This window comes from Muscardinus avellanarius, assembly GCF_963383645.1.
Source record: "Muscardinus avellanarius genome assembly, chromosome: 4".
In the NCBI taxonomy this organism is placed as follows: Eukaryota; Metazoa; Chordata; class Mammalia; order Rodentia; family Gliridae; genus Muscardinus; species Muscardinus avellanarius.
The window spans coordinates 152,352,459-152,374,158 of NC_137789.1; positions in this window are offsets into that span (position 1 = coordinate 152,352,459).

A 21,700-nucleotide genomic window follows, 5' to 3' on the forward strand; every position below is an offset into this window, starting at 1 on the left:
AGTAACTCACCGTGAGTACCGTTGGCGTGTTAGTATTTAAAAGGGCCTCTCCGGCAGCTATGTTAGAATCAGCTGCTGGGGAGCAAAAATGGAAAACCCTGAGACCCTAGACAAGGCATCGGAAAACCAACATGAGCAGCGGTGGCAGCTGGGCCAGACAGTAACTGGAGTTATGGCTGGCGCTATTGTACGGGCTTATTCAACCAGATCTGCTGATGGACTGGTATGGGACGGGAGCGAAATGCTGACCTCGGGTTTGGCCTGCACAGGGAGGGGTTGGCAAGGAGCAGGATGTGGGGCCCTCGAGAGGACTCTGGCAGGTCTGTTCCCACTCCAGGGAGGCCACCTGCGCAGTCACGTCCTCTCTGTCCCTCACGGCCCATCTCAGGGGCCCCATCACCCTGGCCGTCCTTGCCCCCAGCAGCCATCAGTGTGATGTTCTGCATTCGTTGCTAGACTAGTAGGCCCCATGAGCAAGGCACCACGTCTTACTTGCCCTTTGTCCTCTGAGCATGTAGTAAATGCTCAGAAAATATTTCCTAAAATAAGTAGATGAGCCAGTAAAGAGAGAGGCACCATCTTTCTCTATGAAGCAACTTCCACCCCCAAGTCCCCACCCCAACAGGAATGGTTACCTTCCATCAATAGCTGGGCCATTAGCAATCAAGGATCCAGCCCTGGGCCAGAGCCAGCGCTTCTCAGCACGGATGCTACTGGTACTTGGGATGAAATTTTTCTTTCAGAAAACTTGGTAGCCTCAACCCCAAAGACTAATGCCTGGCTTACCCTGGCCCCTGCAGGAAGCCAACAACCCTGGCCTGGACCTCAGTCCCAGCATTTTATGCTGGTGGCCATCACAATTCCTGTTCAAAACGCCCCATGATCTGAAAAAAAGACACAGCCGCAAGGAATGTGCTATACAAATGCTGTGGGTTTAATCATCCATGTATTGAGAAAGGTAGGTACATCAGCTCAGGAGAATCTACAGTTCAAGTCCAGATGTGCTAAGCTGGGTCCTGATGCAGTCCTGGGCAGCCCGGCAGGGATGGTCAAGCTAGCCATGCTTGACCGATGAGACCCTGACAGGTTCTGGAGCCTCCAGGCCCACGGTGGCAGAAGAGCTCCGGTCAGCACCTGCCCACTGCAGATTGGAGGATGGACCTTTGGAGAGGAACGTGACACTCTCAAGTTCACCAGCAAGGTCTGACAGCCATTTCCCACCGTCATTCACAGTAAAATGGAAAGTCACCGCATGTTACAGCCTTCTTGGGCCTCCCCCAGGAATCCACCCCCGGATGGCTGGCTCCTGGCTGCCAAGGAGAGAAGAGCACAGGGCAGGGGCGGGACTGCCCAGTGAGAGGACCACCAGGGCAGGGGCGGGACTGCCCAGTGAGAGGACCACCAGGGAGCCCATCTTCACCCCACGGCATGCTGCATCAGTTGTGGGGCTGTGCATGGGTATGGCCAGACGATTCTGGAAAAATATCATCTAAGCCAATGACTAGCATTGCAGGGGCTTCGGTTTCTCTCCAACTGAGAAAAATAAATGTAGCTGCTTGCTAAGGTGCCTATTGAGACATTTAAGACCATAGGGGAAGCTTAGCAATTCAAGCCGCCTCCATTTTGGTTTTTTTTTAAAACAATGCAGGGATGAAGGCCCATTCTGGGGTTCTTGGCCTATCAGCCTATCGGGTTACTTTTAACTTACCTGTTAAGGTGCAGCACAGAGGCCCCCAGAGGTCTCTCGCAGCTGGCCGAGCTTGCACAACAAGAAGGGCTTTCATGGGGGGCCCGGGGCCCAAGAGTGCAGCCAGCCGGTCCATCAGTCCATCGGTATTCCTCAGCAGAGCTTTACATCTCGGCCACTCAGGTGGAAAGAGAGAACTGGCCTGTCGCCTGGGGTCACAGATGAATGGAGCCGATGGGGGAGCAGGCGCACATCACAAGGGCCTTGGTGATGTGGGGAGGAGGGTGTCTGGTTCAGAGATAAGACTGGAGTCGGGGAGGCTGCGGGTCCCAGCGGCTGGTTGATAGGCGAGGGGACAACACAGCATTGTTGATCACAGTCAGCAACCTCCTCCCGGACAAGACGAGGGGCCGGCAGGGCTCAGGTGGGTGCTGATGGGCGCGATATCTCCAGCTGCTTCTGGGAGGCTTAGTTTCCAAGAATAAATGGTCAGCTTTACATTCCACTCACACACACTTGCTTGGTGGCCTCAAATAATTTTCCATTCTACACGACCTGAAAAATTCAACGCGGCCTTGGTGGAGTGTTTCTGCTGGGGGGCGGGGCACAAGCACAGGGGTTAGGAAGCCGGGCTCCAGAGGTCCACTCCAACTCTCGCCCGCAGAAGGTGTCCAGTGAACAGCAGCCGTCTTCTTACCGTGAACAGACTGACGGCAGCCACTGGGAACATCTAAAAACACAGGCACGGGCGGAGGGGCTTGCCGTTGATTATGTCTTCAGTTTCTTTCATTAATGTGCTAGTTTCCAGTGTACAGAACTTTTGCTTCCTGCATTAAATTTGTTCCAATTTTGTTGGTTTGTTTCTAATGCTATTGTACATGGGTTTGTTTTCCTGACTTGTTTCAGGAAGCTCATTGTTGGTATATGGAAACACTACTGATTTTTGTGTGTGTGTTGATTTAAGAAAGCAGGGGAAATCTCTCCTGTAGCCTTACTGAATTTCTTTATTGATCCTAATAGTTTGTTGGTGGAGCTTTTGAGGTCTTCTGTTTTTAAGATCATACCATCTACAAGTGGAAACAACTTCTTTCTTTCCAATTTGGATGTCTTTTCATTCTTTCTCTTTCCTGGTTTCTCTGGCTCAGCTTTCCAGTGCTTTTGAATGGGAAGAGGGAATGCCCTTCTCTCGTTCCTAGTCTCAGAAGAAAAACTTTCTGCATTTTCTGCCGAGTATGTCAGCTGTGGGCTTGTTGTCCGTCACTTATTTGGGGTGGCCATACATGAGAATTTTCATCATGAAAGGATGTTGAATTTTGCCAGATGTCCTTTTCTGCATCTAGTGACATGATTATATGGTTTTTGTCCTATGCTGTTAATGTGGTGTGGTGTATCTCATTCACTGACTCCATCTTTGTATCCCAGGGATAATCTCACTTGATCAGGGTGAATGATTCATTTACTGTGCTGTTAGGTTTGATTTGCTAGTATTCTACCGAGGGTTTTGCATCTACGTTTGCCAGGGATATTGGCCTGTGATTTTCTTTGCTGGTAGTGCCCTTGTCTGGCTTTGGTATCAGGATAATGCTGGCCTTGTAAAATGAGTCTGGAAGTGCCTATCCTTCTTCGTTTATTTGGAAAGAAATTGAGGATTGACATTTATTCACCAGTGAAGGCATTCGATCCTGGGCTTTTATTTGTTGGGAAATGTGTGTATGTGAATGAGTGTGTGTGTGTGTGTATGTGTGTGTGTGTGTGTGTAGTAGGGCACTGGGGATTAAACCAAGAGACATTCTATCTCTGAGCTATACCCCCAGCCCTATTTTATTCTTTATTTTAAAACAGAGTCTCATTAAGTTGCAGTAAACCTGTGATCTTCCTGTCTCAGCTTCCCAAGACCTGGGGTTACAAACATGTGCCACCACACTGAGCTGTTGGCAATTTTTTAAAGTCATGTACTTGATTTTCTTAATTGTTATTAGTCTGTTCAGATTTTCTGTTTTTTCATGATCCAGGCTGGGTAGGTTGTATGCACCTCAGAGTTTTTCCATTCTTTTGATTTACCCATTTGTCCATATGTAATTAAATTGTTCACCGTGGTCCCTTAGGGTTCTTTTTGCTTTTGTGATCTCAGATGTCTTAGCTCCCCTTTCACTTATAATTTGTTTGAATTTTTTTCTTCATTAAAGTTTTGTCAATTTTGCTTTATCTTTTAAGAAAATAAACTTTTAGTTTAATCAATTATTTATATTGCCTTTCTAGTGTCCATTTTATTTACTTCTGCTCTGATCTTTATTATTTCCTTCCTTCTGATGGCTTTGAGCTTAGTTGGTTCTCCTTTTTCTAATTCCTTGAGAATAAATTAGATTATTTTAGATACTTATTTTTTAATTGGAGGGAATTATTACTTTAATATTTCTCTTAGAAGCCAGGCATGGTGGCACATGCTTGTAATCCCAGCACTTGGGAGGGTGAGACAAAAGGATCACAGGTTCGTGGGCAGCTTCAGCTGCTTAGTGAAGCCCTCCACAACTTAGTGAGACCCTATTTCAAATAAAGAATAAAAAATAGGAACGGGGATGGAGCTCAGAGGTGGAATGCCCCAGGTTCAATCCTCAGTTCTGCCAAAAAAATAAAATTTCTCTTAGAACTGCTTTTATTTCATCCTGTAGGCTCTGTTATGTTGTATTTCCACTTTCATTTGTTTCAGTGGAAAAAATCACATATTCATGAGTCAGAATGAAATGGGGGTTTCTTCTGAGCCCCCCAAGATGAAACGGGGGTTTCTTGAGAAGAAACTTGGCATTTCCTTACCGGGTTCTTGTCTACGGTGAGCAAAGAATGACACCCGCAGACTGCAGGAAGGGGAGTAAATGGTTTATTGGAAGCAGCAGGGAATGGGGAAAAGTGGCTGAACACCCCAAAGGAGCTGGAACTCTGGGGTCCAGCAGCTGCCTTCAGGACAATACTTGAGAGTAGCCCAAGCCGAATTGCCTTCAGTTGCAGGCTGCTTTCTTCTAGAGTTCACGTGATCTGCCAGAAGGGAATAGGGAAAAGTGACTGAACACCCCAAAGGGGCTGTCAGAGCCCTGGTGTCCAGTAGCTGCCTTTAGGTCACTACCTGAGTGTTGCCTGAGCCAAGTGCCATCAGTTGCAAACTACTTTCTCCCAGGGTCCACACAATCTGCCAGATAAAAGGTTTAGGTCGCCCCTAGGGGCCCTGGTCAGCCTTGATGTCCAGCAGAGGCCTTCAGGTCCCGAGCCATGTGTCCTCAGTTGCACTCTGCCTTCTCTCAGGGTTAACACGACCTGTGAGAGAGAGAGAAAAGCTCCCCAAAAGGGGAGGGGGTCCCGAGAGGGAAAAACCCCAATTGGTGGCCAGCTGGGGCCTTTGCCCCAATGTCTGCGTGTCCTTTTTTGGTTATGGTGAGTTTGGGATTCCGGAAATTCTAAGAAGCAGCTCTCAGAATTTGCATAGGGTATTTGCAAGTCCTTTGAAGTGTCTCTTTTCAGGAGTGTCAGACTTGCTCCTGGGTTTGTTGATTAGTAAACCGAAGGCTTTGTGAAGCTTTGGTCCTTCTTATCTCTGAACGTTGACCCCTTTGCCCCTCAGGAAATTGACATTTTTCTCCCGAGGCCTCTTCCCTTTCTGCCTATTTCCTTTCTATCTCCTCAAGAAGAATTAATATCATTAAAATGTCCACATTGTCCAAGGCAGTCTACAAACTCACTGTATCTATATTGAACTTTCAATGGTTATTTTTCACAGAGATAAGAAAAAATCCTATGGACTCATATGGACCCACAAATGACTCAAATATACAAAAAGAGTAAAGCTGGAGGCATCATACTATCTAATTTCAAAATATATTATAAATCTATAGTAATCAAAATAGCATCATACTAGCATAAACAGACACATAGACCATTAGGAAAAAAGAGAGACCTAGTTTGCCATAGTGGTACACACTTGTAATCCAGCCACTCAAGAAGCTGAAGCAGGAAGATCACAAGTTTGAAGCCAGCCTGAGAGCCCAGAAATAAGCCCTCCCATTTCTATGATCCATTGACTTGAGACAAAGGTGCCAAGAACACACAATGCAGAAAGCCAAGTCTCTTTAAGAAACTGTATGGGGAAAACAATATCCATGTGCAAAAGAATAAAACCGGAACCTTACCTCACACCATATGCAAAAGACAAGTCAAGACTTGAACACGAGATCTGAAATTATAAAGCCACTAGAAGAAAAGAGAGGGGGAAATCTTGACCTGGATCTTAGAAAGGATATTTTTGGATAAGACCCCATTAGGATAAGAAACAAAGTCAAACTAAAAAGCATCTGCGTAATTATTAAATAACCAATGAAGAGACAACCTGCAGAATGGGAGAAAAGATTTTCAAACTATGTATCTGATAGGAGGTTGACATCTAAAATATATAACTCAAAACAACTTAATTAAAATAATCTATCTAAAAATGGGCAAAGGACCTGAATAAACATTTCTCAAAAGGAAACATATAAGTGACAAACACGTATATGAAAAAAAAAATGCTCACTGTCGCCGGGCGTGGTGGCGCACACTTGTCATCCCCGCGCTTGGGAGGCGGAGACAGGAGGATCTCGCAGGTTTGAAGCCAGCTGTGCTGGCTTAAGAGACCCTGTTTCCAAATTTTAAAAAAAGTATAAAAATAGGTCTGGGAGTGTATCCCCGAGGTAGAAGGGTTTCTTTCCAAGAACCCCAGTACCACCAAAAAAAAAAAAAAAATGCTGCCACTAATCATCAGGAAAACGCAAATCAAAACAGCAACGAGCCGGGCGTGGTGGCGCACGCTTGTAATCCCCGTGCTTGGGAGGCGGAGACAGGAGGATCGCGCAGGTTCGAAGCCAGCCGTGCTGGCGTAAGAGACCCTGTTTCAAAAATATAAAATAGGTCTGGGAGTGTAGCCCGGAGGAAGAAGGGCTTCCAGGAACCCCAGTACCACCAAAAAAAAAAAAAAAAAAAAAACCAGCAACGAGCTCTCATCTCACACCTGTTAGAATGGCTTATATTAAAAATAGGAGATAACAGTGTTGATAAGGATTTGTAGAAAAGGGAAGATTCATATGCTATTGGTGGGAATGTAAATCAGTATTGCCATTATGGAAAATAGGAATGTCCCCCCAAAATAAAATACAGCTATTATATGATCCAGCAATTCTGTTCCTGGGTATATATTCAAAGGAAATGAAATCAGTTTATTGTAGCATCATTCACAATAGCCAAGATATAGAATCAACCTAACCAGCCATCATTGGATGAAAAAAGAAAATGTGAAACACATACACACAATGGAATACTATCCAGCCTTTAAAAAGAAGGAAATTCCATCATTTGTAACAAAATGGATAAATCTGGAAGATATTATGCTTAGTGAAATAATCTAGGCACAGAAAGGCAAGTACTACATGATCTCACTTATGTATAATACCTAATAAAGTTGAACTCAAAGCAGAAAGCAGGATGGCGGTTACCAGTAGCTTGTGGGGAAGGGAATGGAGACATGTTAATCAAAGGAAGTAACATTTAAGTCAGAGTGAATTAATTCTGATAATACCTTAGGCAGCATGGTAACTATAGTTAATAATAACATATTTTGTGCTTGAGAATAGACATGTGTTTGTGTACTAAGACAGTGAGTCTTAGTGTCCTTACCAACAACAACAACAAAAAAATGATAGTGATAGGTGTGTTAATTAGCTTGATTTGACCATTTCACAATATACATGCATCAAAACATCATATTGTATACCATCTATATATACTCTTGTCAATTATATCTTCTTAGTAAAAACCTGGAAAAATCAAATAAAAGGACAAGAAAATCAATGCAGACCTGGAACAGAGCTAAGCTGGCCAAAAAGTGTCAAAGTGATAACTTCCAAGTCTTTGCCTACCACCTGAACTTGCCTGGAGGATGGAGCACCCCAGGATGGAGCACCCCACAGAGAGCCTCAGGGAGGGAGTCTGCCCCAAGCATGCCTGCTGTGGGGACTCTGCAGGCTGCTTACCCTCTCTAGAAAGACTTCCACTTCCTTGCCTGGAAGATAAGGGAATTGGAGTCCCTCTCTTAAGTTTTTATCAGATCAAAATTCCTGATTGTTATGAGTTATATATTAATTGACTATTTAAAAGGCAAGATTGTACATTTTTAGTTTTGCATAAGTATACACCTGAATATAAGATAATGCTACTGTGGGACAGGTTCCCATTTTTTTACTGAAAATATTAAATATATAATATATATTTTATAATTTAGTTATAAATAGTGCACCACAAATGTGTATGTGTGTGTTATATAAAATTGAATATATAATATTTAGAGAGGTAGATGGCATACTCAAATGTATGATTTATTATTTGGCTTATAAATACAGTTGCATGCCAGTAATTCGTGTACTTGGGAGGCTGACACTGGAGATCACCAGTTCAAAGCCAGCCTCAGCAATTTAGAAAGGTTCTCAGCAACTTTTGTTTGTAAGACCTTGTCTCAAAAAAAATAAATAAATAAAACAGGGCTGAGGATGTAGCTTGAAGGTAGAATGTGCAGGGTTCCATCCCTAGCACCGCACACACAAAGAAAGTAACGATGCGTATCCACAAGTGGAAAGAATGTTATATGTATACAGTAAGTGATAAATGTTAGCATATTAATAAATTCAGATTACAAATAATTCAGATTGGAGACCGTATGTAGGTCTAAACAGTTGGCTTAAAGTTTCATAATTATAAAAATATTATGCAACCCATCAATAATCAAACGTCAATATAATCTACTTCTTTTCTTCTATTTTCATACATGGTCCTTCTCTTTTACCTCCTCCCCCAGGAAAATCCCCTTGTAAAATCCAAAAAACATAAAAATTATTTGCATTTTTCTAACTTTTTACTATACTGTTATTGGCGCATGGTAGTCTCACATCAGGATGTTATTCGTGCACACAGAACTTGGCAAGCTTCCCCCTGGCCCCCCTCCCCCATATGAACACTGAGATTGCCACTGACAATTTCATATATGCACATAACCTCTATGAAACTCTTTTCTTAGCCAGGCGTGGTAGTGCACACTTATAATCCCAGCCTTCAGGAGGCTGAGACCAGAGGATTGCGGTTTGCGGACAGCCTCAGCTACCTTGTGAGGCCCTCTGTAACTTAGTAAGACCCTGTTTCATTAAAAATAAAGAATAAAAAATAGGGCAGGGGGTGTAGCTTGGAGGTCGAATGCCTCTGGGTTCCATCCCCAGACCCACACACACAAAAAAAAAAAAAAAGAGAGAGAAAAAAAGAAAGATTTTTCTTTGCTAATTCTCCCTCCCAACTACCACCACCCTCCCCTAGACCCCCTTCAACACATCACTGGAGTTTCTCCTCCTTTATCTGAAGTCTTTTCATATCCTGATTATTCTCTAATTTTAACTAATAGTTCCTTATTAGAAGACATCAATTAAACAATATATTTGAAGGAAATCTCTTTTAAACCCCACAAAGTTTAGAGCAGATAATTAAGAACTGATGGATCACCTATGAAAATTTCCACAGGGATTAACCATGCCAGAGAAGGTAGTAGATACAATTTATGAATATGAGTTCCCTGATTCATTGCAAAGAAACTTGTGTTTTCACTTTTATTCCTAAAAGAGGACAGAAGATAATAGTAGGGGAAAACAGAAGAAAACTGGGAAGATGCCCAGGATGCAAGGAGGGCTGCCCCTGAGAGGGGCATCACAAACCAGGGGGAGTTGAGAAGATAAGGCCACAGGAGTTGAGAAGGCAGAGGTTACCAGTGCCGGTGGGTGACTCAGGCCCCTCCAGGTGAGGTTTAAAAGGGAACGTCGCAGCTCAAGTCTATGGCTGTCCCGCCCCAGTGTGTTCTCACTGGACCAATGGTAACAAAAGCCCCCGCACGGGAGGGATGACCAGTGAGGCGGAGTGACACGCGAGTCTTCTTTTCAGAGTTGGGATCCAGTGTGGGGACCAGAGCCTGTGATCCCTCTCCTGGAGCAGCTAAGATTCAGCAATCCCGTGTTCCCCACCACCTTTTGCTAGTTTGTTTAGAGGCGGGGCCATGCTGTTTTGTGATGTGAACAAAAGGAGACCGAGACAGGAATGTTTATTGACACTTAGAGGCTATGTTATTTGTGCTTCTTTGGCCCAGGTTTTCAATAACCAGAGTAGCAAGTACCCAAACGCCTTTATGTGTAAACAGAGTTCCTTCTCCTATTTAAATAGGTCTGCAGCTATGGGGGCCACCATGGGAAGACTGGAGCAATAGTGTGTCTGCCTCTGACCTTGAGTTTCAAGTCCCAATCTGCATTGACAGAGGTGAGCTTTAGTCTTGACAGTTAACTGAGAAAAAATCACCAGTGCTCTGCCTTTGAGCTGGCCGTGTCCTCCTGGGTGAAAACAAAGCCTTGTTGTTGGGTTGGAGGGCTACAAAGGGAGTTGTGGGCTGAATCAGCAAACTGTGTCCTGTGTGTGCACAGACACCAGAGAGTTGGAAAGCAGATCCCGAGAACAAGGAGCTCTGGCAGGTGGATCCAGAAGTGTGTGAACTTTTAATTCTGACTTCTCAGTCACACAAGAGAGGCAGGAGAGTGGGAAGAACACACAAAGCTCCTACTGCCTGTGGGGTGTGTGTGTGTGTGTGTGTGTGTGTGTGTGTGTGTGTGTGTGTACGTGTGTGTACATGTGCTGCAATTGTTTAGGTTCTCTCTTAATCCATCCATAATTGCTGCTGGGAAATTAACATGTAAGCACCTTTCTTAAAAACTTTACAGGCTCTAATTACCCTCACAATCTCAAAAGAGCCCACCTGGTACTGCAACAACACTTGAAAATCACAAGTATTCTTCTCCAATTAGGTTTTCCTTCTAGTACATGACTATGGCTTTACCAAGAAGGTCCCATGTTGAAATACAAATGCTACAGAATCCAAGGTCAGTCTCCTCATAAATGGTTTGAATCCCTGTCTTCAGACACCTCATCTAGCAAGCATTTAGCCTCTGCTGGTCCACCTCCAGGGACAGTGAGCTTACTACTTACTCAAGAAGTGGTCTGATGAACTAAATGCTGCCTCCTGATAAATTCCAGCCAGGGTCTCTTTTATAAAAGAGCTACACATTCTAAACACAACTCTTCTTTTACTTGGCAGACTTTCTGATGCTTGGAATCAGACTCCCCAAAGAGAAATTTCAGGCATGGGTATCATTTTGAAAATGGGATGCCTTGGACTCGGTTCCTGGAAAAGTCCCTGAGATAAAGGTGAGTAATTTATCACAATTTCAGGGGAGACAAGTAAAGAGGTACTGGGAGCAGGGCAAGGAAAATGAGAGGAAGCCAAACCAGGGGAGATTTTGAGTCAAAGCACCACAAAACTCTAAAGCTAATAAAGCTTCAAACTGTCCCATCTCCAGTAAAGGCTGCCAGGTTTTCATACTCCTGTCCTGAGGGTCACTGGTCAGGGGCTTCCCTGGGCTCAAAGGGACCAAAGCAAACGTCTAGGGTTATGGATAGATGAAGAATGTCCCCTGAACAGGTCCTGTTTGAATGTTCAGAGCTGATGTAATTATGGCGGGAGGGTTTTAATCTCATCAGTGGGTAGATCCATTGTGATGGATGTACTGGGTCATCACCTGGGCAGGTGGGCTGTGGCTGGAGAGGGTGGGTCTCTGGGAGTTTGGTCTTGGGGATGTGCTTTGGTCTTTGAATTCTCTTGCTGGTTGGCTCTTTCTTGCTTCCTGCCACCATGACCTGAAACCCGCCCCGACCCCATCTCAAATGGACCGAACCCCAAATCTCCAAACACCATGAGCAAATACATTTTCCTCCTTCCAGGTTGTGTGGTCAGTTGCTTTGCAGTAAGAATGTTGACCAACACTCAGGCATCGCAAAGTTCTCCAGCACCCGCTGGGAAGTTCCCCAAGGAAAATCTGCAACTGCCCTACTCCAGCCAGTTTCTGGAAAGGTGTCAACAGAATGGCAAAGGGGCCCGAGGAGGCTTCTGTGAACTGCTCACATACTGGCTACAAAGTCAATAACTGGAAGCAGTGTAATGGACAGTGAGAACTCCAGCTGCTGCCCCTCACTCAGCCAGGAGAAAGCCTGACACAGTTTTCTGCCTCCCAGCTGGAAGATGGAAGGCCGTCTCTCTGGAAACCTGGCCAGTCTGACAGAAAAATCTAGAAGTGCTGAAGGTTGAGGGTTCCCAAAAGAAAGAGCTGAATCAATCTATGGTGGGCATACAAGTAGACAACACGCACATGCACACACGCGCACACACACAAAACACACACAAACATACACACACACGCACACACACAAAAAACACACACAAACATACACACACATGCGCACACACACAAAACACACACAAACATACACACACACTACTATTTAAATATAAACGATCAAGAGACACCATAAATCTAAGGGAGGCCCACAAGCTAAAGATCAAAGCAAATTAAATCCAAAAGTCAACGTGTGGGAAATCAAAGCCATGTTTAAAAATACGAACACTGTAATTGCTATCTTAAGAAAGGCCAGAGGAATTATTTTGCCCAGGAAATAAGAATCAACAGGTTATGAAAAGGGAGTGGTCATAGGAAGAGGACAATTTAAAAAATCTTGAAAAGGAGACAGAAGAAATGGAGGTGAAACAAAATTTGGGAAGAGAAAGATGAAGATGAAGGAGAAAAAGCTGGAAAAATAGAAATTAAAGAGAAAAGAAAACGAGAACGCAATTCCTGGAGGTCCAACAGCCAGACATGGGAGTTCCAGGAGAGAGGACTCAGGGGAGAAAATTATTTTCAAAACCTGAGACATGGGATTTCTCAAACTATTAGACAGTAGAACAAGGCTTTTAAAAATCCAAGAACAGGTGATTTCCAACCTAGAATTCCATTTCCAGTTCTAAGTTTGAGGGTGAAATAGGCCATTTTTAGATATAAAATTCTCAAAAAAAAAAAAACCTATCACACATCCCTTTCTTGGAAAGCTTTAAGCGTGTGGTACACACATAAACAGGGAGAGGGAGAGGAGAGAAAGAAAGTAGGATGAAGAAATGGAATCCAAGTCTGGGCCGCACAGGAGAAGGAGCTCTTCACAAACTTAACAAGCAGTCAGTCCCATTTGGAGCACAAGGATAGAAAGCTTCAAAAAATGAGATCTCACCCCCCCAAAAGAAAATAAATGAGATCTGCTGATAAGTTCTAATCTACTAATAGGATATTCACACTTCTGGAGAACTGTGTGAGGATATACTGAGCCAAGCACTGGAAAACTAAGCAAACAAATATGTATTAACTATAGGAAAAACATTTCTATAGGAGACATGATGATATGTGCTAGATGGCTTGAATCAAAATAGGAGACACGATGATATGTGCTAGATGGCTTGTGTATTATAGTCGGGCGTGGTGGCGCACACTTGTAATCCCCCTGCTTGGGAGACGGAGACAGGAGGATCATGCAGGTTCGAAGCCAGCCACGCGCACTGGCTTAGGAGACCCTGTTTCCAAATAAAAAAATGTAAAAATAGGTCTGGGAGTGTAGCCCAGAGGTAGAAGGGTTTCCAGGAACCCCAGTACCACCACCACCAAAAAAAAAAAAAAAAAAAACCCAAAATGTGTATTATGGAATAAATAGAAGACACATTTAAATAAGGCCACCTAACTGAGGGAGACAGAGGAGGGAAGAAGAAAATTCCCTAATGTGCATGATGTGCACCTACAAACATATCCACGTCAATCACTAAGCCAAACAGGAGGAGGGAGGGGAGGGAACGGGGGGGAGATGGGGAAGGGCTAAATGAGTGGTGTGGGATGCCCGCTCGTACCCCATTAAGATGTATGACTACAATGAACCAATAAAAAAAAAGGAAAACAGAACATCAACCATAAAGGTTGGGGGTGTAGCTTCAAGGTAGAATGCCTCTGGGTTCAATCCCAAGTATGAATAAATAAATAACAAAAATATATATTACAAAAAATTAAATATTCTAATTGAAAAATTATGATACAATCCTAAGGGAGGTGTGAAAAAAGAAGCAGAGGTATAAGAAGACAACATGTAAAGGCGAAAAGTTCATCTTCAATGATAGTAAGTCAGCAGATCAGGTATACAAAGAACAAAACGGGGGGAAAAAACAAGAAATGAAAGTATGTACTAGTTTTCTATCACCGTCATGCAAATTACAAAAAACCAGTAGGAGAATAGAAACCCAACACAGGTCTCACTGGGTCCCAGCATCCAGACAAAATGGAGGTTTCAGCAGGCCTGCGTTCCTCTCCAGAGGCTCTGGGGAGGAACCATGTCGTTGCTTTTGGCCCAAAAGAGACTACATTCCTTGGCCTCTGGCCTCCTCCCTGTTTTCAAAGCCAGCAGCGATTGGGAAGTCTGACTCCTGATTCCTGCTTCCCTCTTCTACTTTCAAGGTCCCTTGTGGTCCCACGGGCCACCCAGATAACCCAGGATAACCACCTTTGCCATACAACCTGATGTGTTCACAGGACATCTCTAGGAGAAAGTGAAACTGAAGATCCTGGGGAAAGGATCTTGTAGGAAAGGATCCTGGGGAAAGGATGTAGGCATGGAAGGGCTGTTGAGAGCAGCGCCTTGCCTGATGAACTGCGACTGCTGCCAGGCGTGGTGGCACATGCCTGTAATCCCACATTTGGGAGGCTGAGATGGGAGGATCGCAGTTTGTGGACAGCCTCAGCTACTTAGTGAGGCCCTTTGCAACTCAGTGAGACCCTGTTTCAAAATAAAGAATAAACTGCAATTGCTAGTTGCCATTACAAAAACCTAGGTTAATGTATAACTTTAATTAGAATAACAATTAAATTACAAAACCAAACAGTCACAGCCAGGGCGGAATTTCAAACAGAAGAAGGGAGGTCAGAGTCGCACTTTTAGAACAATACATCTTGAAGTGGTGTAGCTTCAGAGTTGAGGGTTAAAACTAAAGTCACCATTAGTAATATGTCTAGAGAAACATCTCAGATAAAAAGAACTGACCTTACTGATCTCCAGAAGGTGTGATCAAAGCCTTACGAAAGAAATCTGAAAAGAAAAAAGGAGAAAAATAACCAAAGATGGCATATTTAAAATAGAATCCAGAAAGCTCCCTGGGTTCAGCCTGCAGCATGTCTGCCTGACTTTCTTCTGCAAGCCAGTTTCCTGGGGAAGGGCCAGGCCTTCATTATAGATGCAAACCAGCACCCCACAGCTGGTAACTACACGGTCGTCTCTTCTGGGTCTCCCCGAAGTTCCCAACTGCCACACGGCTAACAGAGAATTTTTGTTCCCTTGGACCTTGCCTTCGAAATATTTCCTTAATTTAAAATTAATGCAAAGTTCAGTAGCAAGACAAGGAAAAAAATCCCAGCTGAAGAGTTAATGGTCCATTGAAACAAACACCGGCTGCTCCTGCTGGCAATTCACATCACTGTATCGTAAAGATAATGGGCAGTGATTCATTCCACCAAGAAGGAGAGTTCAAAGTTAAAATTCTTTTGGTTCTGTTCTCAGCACTGACTGTGTGTGTGTGTGTGTGTGTGTGTGTGTGTGTGTGTGTGCACATATATTAAAGTGGTCTGTAAAAATAGACACGTCTACAATGGATATTACCTTAACAGTTAACACAGGCAGGTGCTTGGGAGTTTATGAGGCGGACAGGACAGTCTGGAGGCAAGTAGTACTTTCACTCCAGTTTTATAAATGAAGAAGCAGAGGGTGAGAAAGATTACAGATTACAGAGAAAGACTGTTCAGGACTACTGGCTAGTAAGTAACCAAGTTGGGAGGCGGGGGTTTGAACCAATGTCTTTCCGATGATCAGATTTTCCACTCTTTTCTTTGCTTGCTGGTTCCTGGAAAGCAGCGCTCAAATCTCTCATGTGGCACATTTCAGGAACACCAACTAGAGAAGAGCGCAACTTCCCAGGCAGGGGCGAACTTCCAGCAGAAAACCTGAGGCCACTGTGTGGGTGTTCTGAAGACCGCCATCAAGAGCAACACGGCCCCGAGGAAGCCAGACATCTCGGGACAGCCACTCCCAGAGCCCCACCTGCCGTCTGTGGCCAGCCGCTCCCCGAACATTTCCCAATCAAGAAGAGATGCTGAGCCAGGGGCTTAAGAGAAATTCCAGGAGAAACACTTACTATTGAGTCAGGGTTGGCTCGGACCAGCAGTGGCATAGGTAGTGAGAAACGGTCAGGTTCCTGATGTGCTTTGAAGGTTGAGCCCACTAGGGTGATTTCTCAACAATATCAGAGAAAATGAAGTACCAAGTGTCATGAAAGCCAGTAGCCTCACCCAGGATGGAGATGGAGAAGGCCCTGGCAGGAATCAGCGGTGTCTACCAACGATATGGTCACTGAAGCCACCTTCATGTCCTTAAAAATTACAGAAGACTGAAACTTGACCCCCTCTTTCTTACCCTGTGCAAAAATCAATTCAAAATTTAAAGGGTGATTTTAGTCAGCAAGGTTCTCTTAGACCCACCCTATGGGTAAAGACACCTGATTTTCATCTCCTTAAAAAGATAAGGTACCCTCCTAAAATGTAAGTCACCTTGGTAACATAATAGAAAACATTTTCTCAACAGGTACTCATGGCAGCCAAGTGCCGAGCACCTTGTATGGAGTACCGCACTAATCTCAAACATGCCCATGTTTACTGTGGCACTGTTCACAAGAGCTGGATTGTGGGATCACACGAGGTGCCCACCAACAGATGAATACATAAAGAAAATGTGGTATATCTACACAGTGGAGTATTATGCAGCCATGAGAAAAATGGATGGAACTGAAGGCCTTTGTGCCAAGTGAAATAAGCCCGACACAGAAAGACAAGCACCACGTTTCCCCATATATGTGGAAGCCAAAAAGGTTGACCTTGAAGTAGAACAGTGTTTACTAGGGCCTGGGAAGGGAGGGCTGCTGGGGGCAGAAAAGTGTGTGCATATGTGTAGGTGGGTGAGGCGCCAGACTGAATATGGCCAACGCATTACCGTACGCATTTATGGAAATGATCACACTGCATCCCATTAATACATACTGAAATAAAATAAATGTCAGAAGATGGAGACTCATCTACTGAAACCCTATGGTGGTTCCATTTTTCTACCAAAATAACACTTGAAGTTCTCAAGGTCCTTTATGATCTTCTCCCTTCCTTATTTTTCTGCCTTCCACTTTCTGCTCCTTTCCCCTCTCAGTTCACATTGACCTACTTGGTTTCTTCAAATCAGCCTGGCATTTGCCTACCCTACAGCCATTAAATGGCTCCTGTTTCTCCCTGCCAAGCTTTCCCTTAAGGAGTCTATGCAGCCAACTCTCCTCACCTCCTCCAAGTATTCACTCAGTCATCCTGTCCTCAGGGAGGCCTGTCCAGTCTACTCTAAAAGTAAGTCTTACTGAGTATCTCCCAACTCTCTCACCCAGATCAGGACCCACAGGGTAGAGATCTTTGTGTTGACCACTGATGCATCCGAAGTACCGAGGACTTAATAGGTTCTTAGTAAATGTGCCCTGACTGACTGAATGAATGACAGACCGATGTGGGAGGAATCCCAAAGTCATGTTGATAATTAGAAGGGCCTTATATAAGTCACTTGTATTTTCAGAATTTGCATTATAAATTGAGGACACTGGACTAGGATAGACCGAGGGGTCTATCCTCCCATGGTGCCAGATCCTCCTTCAGCACAATTCCTAGGTTTCTCTGGGCCTCTACACCCTGATAAAACCGTGTAGTCTGGAGGGAATTCCACATCCCACCTGTGGGGCAGGTGGGAGTCCAGAGACACACTGCAGTTCCCCAGCTGAGCTCTGGTTCAGGAACAGGCATGAGGACCGATCCACAGGATTCAGTGTCTCTCCTGAGGGAAAACAAAGGGCAGCAGCTTGCATCCCTCCTCAGTGCCAGGAGGATGTCAGGTGAGAGTTGTCACCTCCAGGGGAGAACATGGACCCATCGGGGACAACCAGAATGAAGTCAATTCCTTGGCAGATGGAGCCAAGAAATGTCCTTGAAGCATTGGCTACTACCTGAACTTTTGAGGGATGAGAATAAAAGTACTCCATTAAGTGGCCAAAGCCAGCTTGAGATGGGATCTCTGTCCTCTTCAATTAGAAGAATCCAGCAGTAGTGCTGGAGAAAGCTTGTGAGATTCATTTTATAGCAGATAAGCTAAAATTTGAGATTGCCCCTCCCCACTGATGGGCACATAAATCCCAGCCTGATCGCCACTCCACCCTCTACCTCAGCCAGAAAGCTCCTTACACGGCTGGAGCCTGATAGGGTGACCTCCACCTACCCTCATGCATTCTCTACATGTATGCGAAGAAGAATTACAAAGGAAAAGAAGAAATTCGGCAAGACTTCCCACTTGCCCAATCCACGGAGATCACTGTACACAGGACAGGCACTTCATAAATACTTGCTGAGTGATTGAAGGAAGAAAAGAACACCGCTTGTGTGCTTGCGTGCGCTAAGTAGCTTCTTCTCTTTCTTTCCTATTAGTGCTTCAAACAGAGCAAGAAGCCAGCAAAACTGATGAGTGATTTTGTTGTATTATGGTTAGTACAGACGGCATCTATCGGAGCCAGTTCTGGGCCCTCTGGTTTAAGAGGGACACTGGGTACTTGGAGAGGGCGTGGAGATGAAACCAATGGGGATGGAAACATAAACCACATTACTCTAGCACGAGAAGATGGCGGCCACAAAGAGCAACTGAAGACGCATGGACCCGTCATCAAGGTACGGAACCCGAGAGTTTGGACGTCACTGGACCTTGAGATCTTATTTAACAGAAAGGGAAACTGAGACTTCCAGATCTGAGGCAACCAGGGGAAGTGCCACAGCACCTGACATGCTTTTTAGGACACTGATGTTGTGACTATAGTTATCACTATTATTTTTGTTGTTTGCCTATAGAAGGTGCTTGCTAAATACTGGTGAGTTTGAAAACACATGGAGATGAAATATAAAAAAAAAAATCACTATTAGTGGGATTGTTCAACTCTGGGCTCAAAGGATAAGAGACCTTCTGTTCAGGTCTTAAATATTTAGTGATGCTCTATCTGCCACATGAACACAGTCTTGACTTAAATTAAGAGGAAGACAGGGGACACCCAAGGATGCTATACGCAGTGTGAGTGACAATACCTGGTAGAATGTGGCTCCAGACATTTTCTGAGAAAAGAAAGCAAAAGTCACATAAAATTTCCTCTTTGATCTTTAGAGCACTGACCCCAAGCAGTGCCCAGCAGCAGCAACTCTAGAATATTCTGTTCCCAGATGGAGTTTTTCTAACCTGAAAGAAAGGCTGCACCAGGCTTTAATGGGCAGTAGATTCTTTTTTATATATACTTTTATGGGTGCATTGTAATTACACATCATAGCGAGGTTCAAAGTAATAAAAACATACACACACACATCACTGGAGCGTTTCTTCTGTGTCCCCCATCTCCTCCTTCCTCCAGGCTCCAGAAGTCAACACCAGTATCTGAGGCACCAAAGCTCCCTTGATTGTACCTCTACGATGTGCCGAGTGTGCAGATGGCTTTGGGAATCTGCTCTGATCATTACAATGGAAAGCTGGTGATATGCACAGAGCTGCGAGCGGCAGTCACCATGCTTCTCCTGGCGAGTATAAGATGCCTCCCCTCCCCACGGCAGTCATTCACGCACCGTGTGGATAGGCATAAAAAATCTGGGTCTCAAATAGCCCAGCCTTGTACTAGTACTTCTGCCTCCCTGCACACAGCTGGTCATGGGTATGTGCGTCTGTGGGTAGAACACCAAACAACTTGAAATTTTTTCATATTTTCCCTGTTGAGCGGGGTTAGGGGGTGGGAGGCGAAATTCTTTTGTAGACCTGTAACAGTTCCCCACGACAATATAGCAGCACCTTTTATGAAATGTGAAACCATCCAACTACAGAACGCGTGCTCGTGAGATTCTTGTGGTGAAATCAGAAACCCGTCCAACAGGGCTGTCACCTGCTAGTTCTGAGGGTCGTGTAAGGGGAGCTATGGTGGCAATTTGTCACTATTTTATACAAACCAACAAAAGCAATGAAAAGCAATGTGTATGCCTGTGCTGGCCTTCTTTATTTAAATGGCCTTTTGACTGAATTTCACCTGAAGAACCAAGTGGTGCGGGAGGACCTTTTATAACACACCATCCCATTAATCTCGGTGTACCTTGTGGCCTTGGGTATAACAGTCTCTCTCTAGCTGAAGACACACCAGGGCTTCTTCCTGATTATCCAGCTGCAACTTTTCTTATTCACTCTCTTTGTTTTTACAGAACTAAAAGGCTCTTTGGAATTCTGCCTCTGACATTTTTATAAAACTCACAATGGCCAACATCCCTGCCCAGCATCTTTTAACACACGTGTGTGTACGCGTGCAAACCTCAACAAGAGCTCAATGCAAGGCCAAAGAGGTCTAAGTTTGACAGATAAGACCTGGGTTTGACCTTAGTTCTGCCTACCCCTTAGTAGCGTTGGAGATTTAACAAAAGGGCACTCTACCAAAGAGCTAGAGCCCCAGCCCTTTTCATTTTTATTTTTTGAGACAGTCTTGCTAAGTTGCCCAGGCTAGCCTCAAACCTGTGATCCTCCTGTCTCAGCTTCTCAAGTACTGGGATTAGACCTCTGTGCTGGGCTCCAGTTATTCCCTTTAATAACTAAGAGTGTAGGGACATTTCCCAATGGTTTGAGCTTCAGCGTGCGCTCTCTCTCTCCCTCTCTGTCTCTCTCTCCCTCCCTCCCTCCCTCCCTCTCTCCCTCTCCCTCTCCCCCTCCTCTCTCTGGTGGTACTGGGGTTCCTGGAAGCCCTTCTACCTCCGGGCTACACTCCCAGACCTATTTTATATTTTTATTTGGAAACAGGGTCTCTTAAGCAAGTGCGGCTGGCTTCGAACCTGCGCGATCCTCCTGTCTCTGCCTCCCAAGCACGGGGATTGCAAGCGTGCGCCACCACGCCTGGCCAGTTCTCTCATTTTTAAATAAAGATACCTTCATCTGAAATCTCCATGGCAAGGGATGCTTGTGAGGATTGAGTGAGATAAGGGATGTAAGAAAGACTACTAACAGTGGGCTTTCAAACCACTGACAGGGAAATTTACAATTCTTTCTGCTTGCATTCCCCCTTGCTATTTTATGTTTTCTGTATTCATTACATAATTATAGAAAAATGCAATTAGTTTAGCACCAACCCACGCAAGGAGATTATCATCATGGTCCAAAGCAATTTACTGCTTCATTTTTTCTGGACATTTTCAAGTTCTGCACTTGGGTGATCAGGGCTATGGTGACAGCGTCTAACACCTGAACTGCATCTATTGTGACCTTCACAACCAGAGTGGTCCTGATGGGGACCCTTCACTTAAGCAGGCAGAGGGTCAAAGAGCACGTGGTCGCACCCTCTTCCAGTGGAGTCAAGGGGACTCCGGACTGTCCCACTAGGGTCTGGACTTCAGTCCACCACCTGGTCTTTGTTTTACTCTTCCATGGCCTCCTTTTCAGCAGTTTTTGCTTGTTCTCGGAATCGGGCAAACCACAGACAATGACCTCCTGCTAGCTAAACTTAAAAGAGGCTGGTATAGAACCCGGATGCCATGCATGAATTTGAAAGGAAAAACAGTAAACTGTTAGCACACCTGGATGACCACCTTAGCAGGTCAACACATGCTTTCCCAGCAAGAAGGAAAACCACCTTCTAATTTGGCGACTCTTGAGCCAGAAGAAAGAAACAGGTGTTCTGAGACCAGATCTGTCACAAAAGATATTTTGAAGCATTCTTCCCCATTCTTGAGTAGCCAGAGAACATGGTTGCTCAAGCTGTTTGGCTAAATGCTCAGGGCAATGTTGGGCACAGGGAACATGTCCCTTATCTGTTCCCCCAAACATGTGCTTGGCCTCCACTCCACGCAGGGCACCATGCCAAGTGTTTTGAAGCCACTGGCA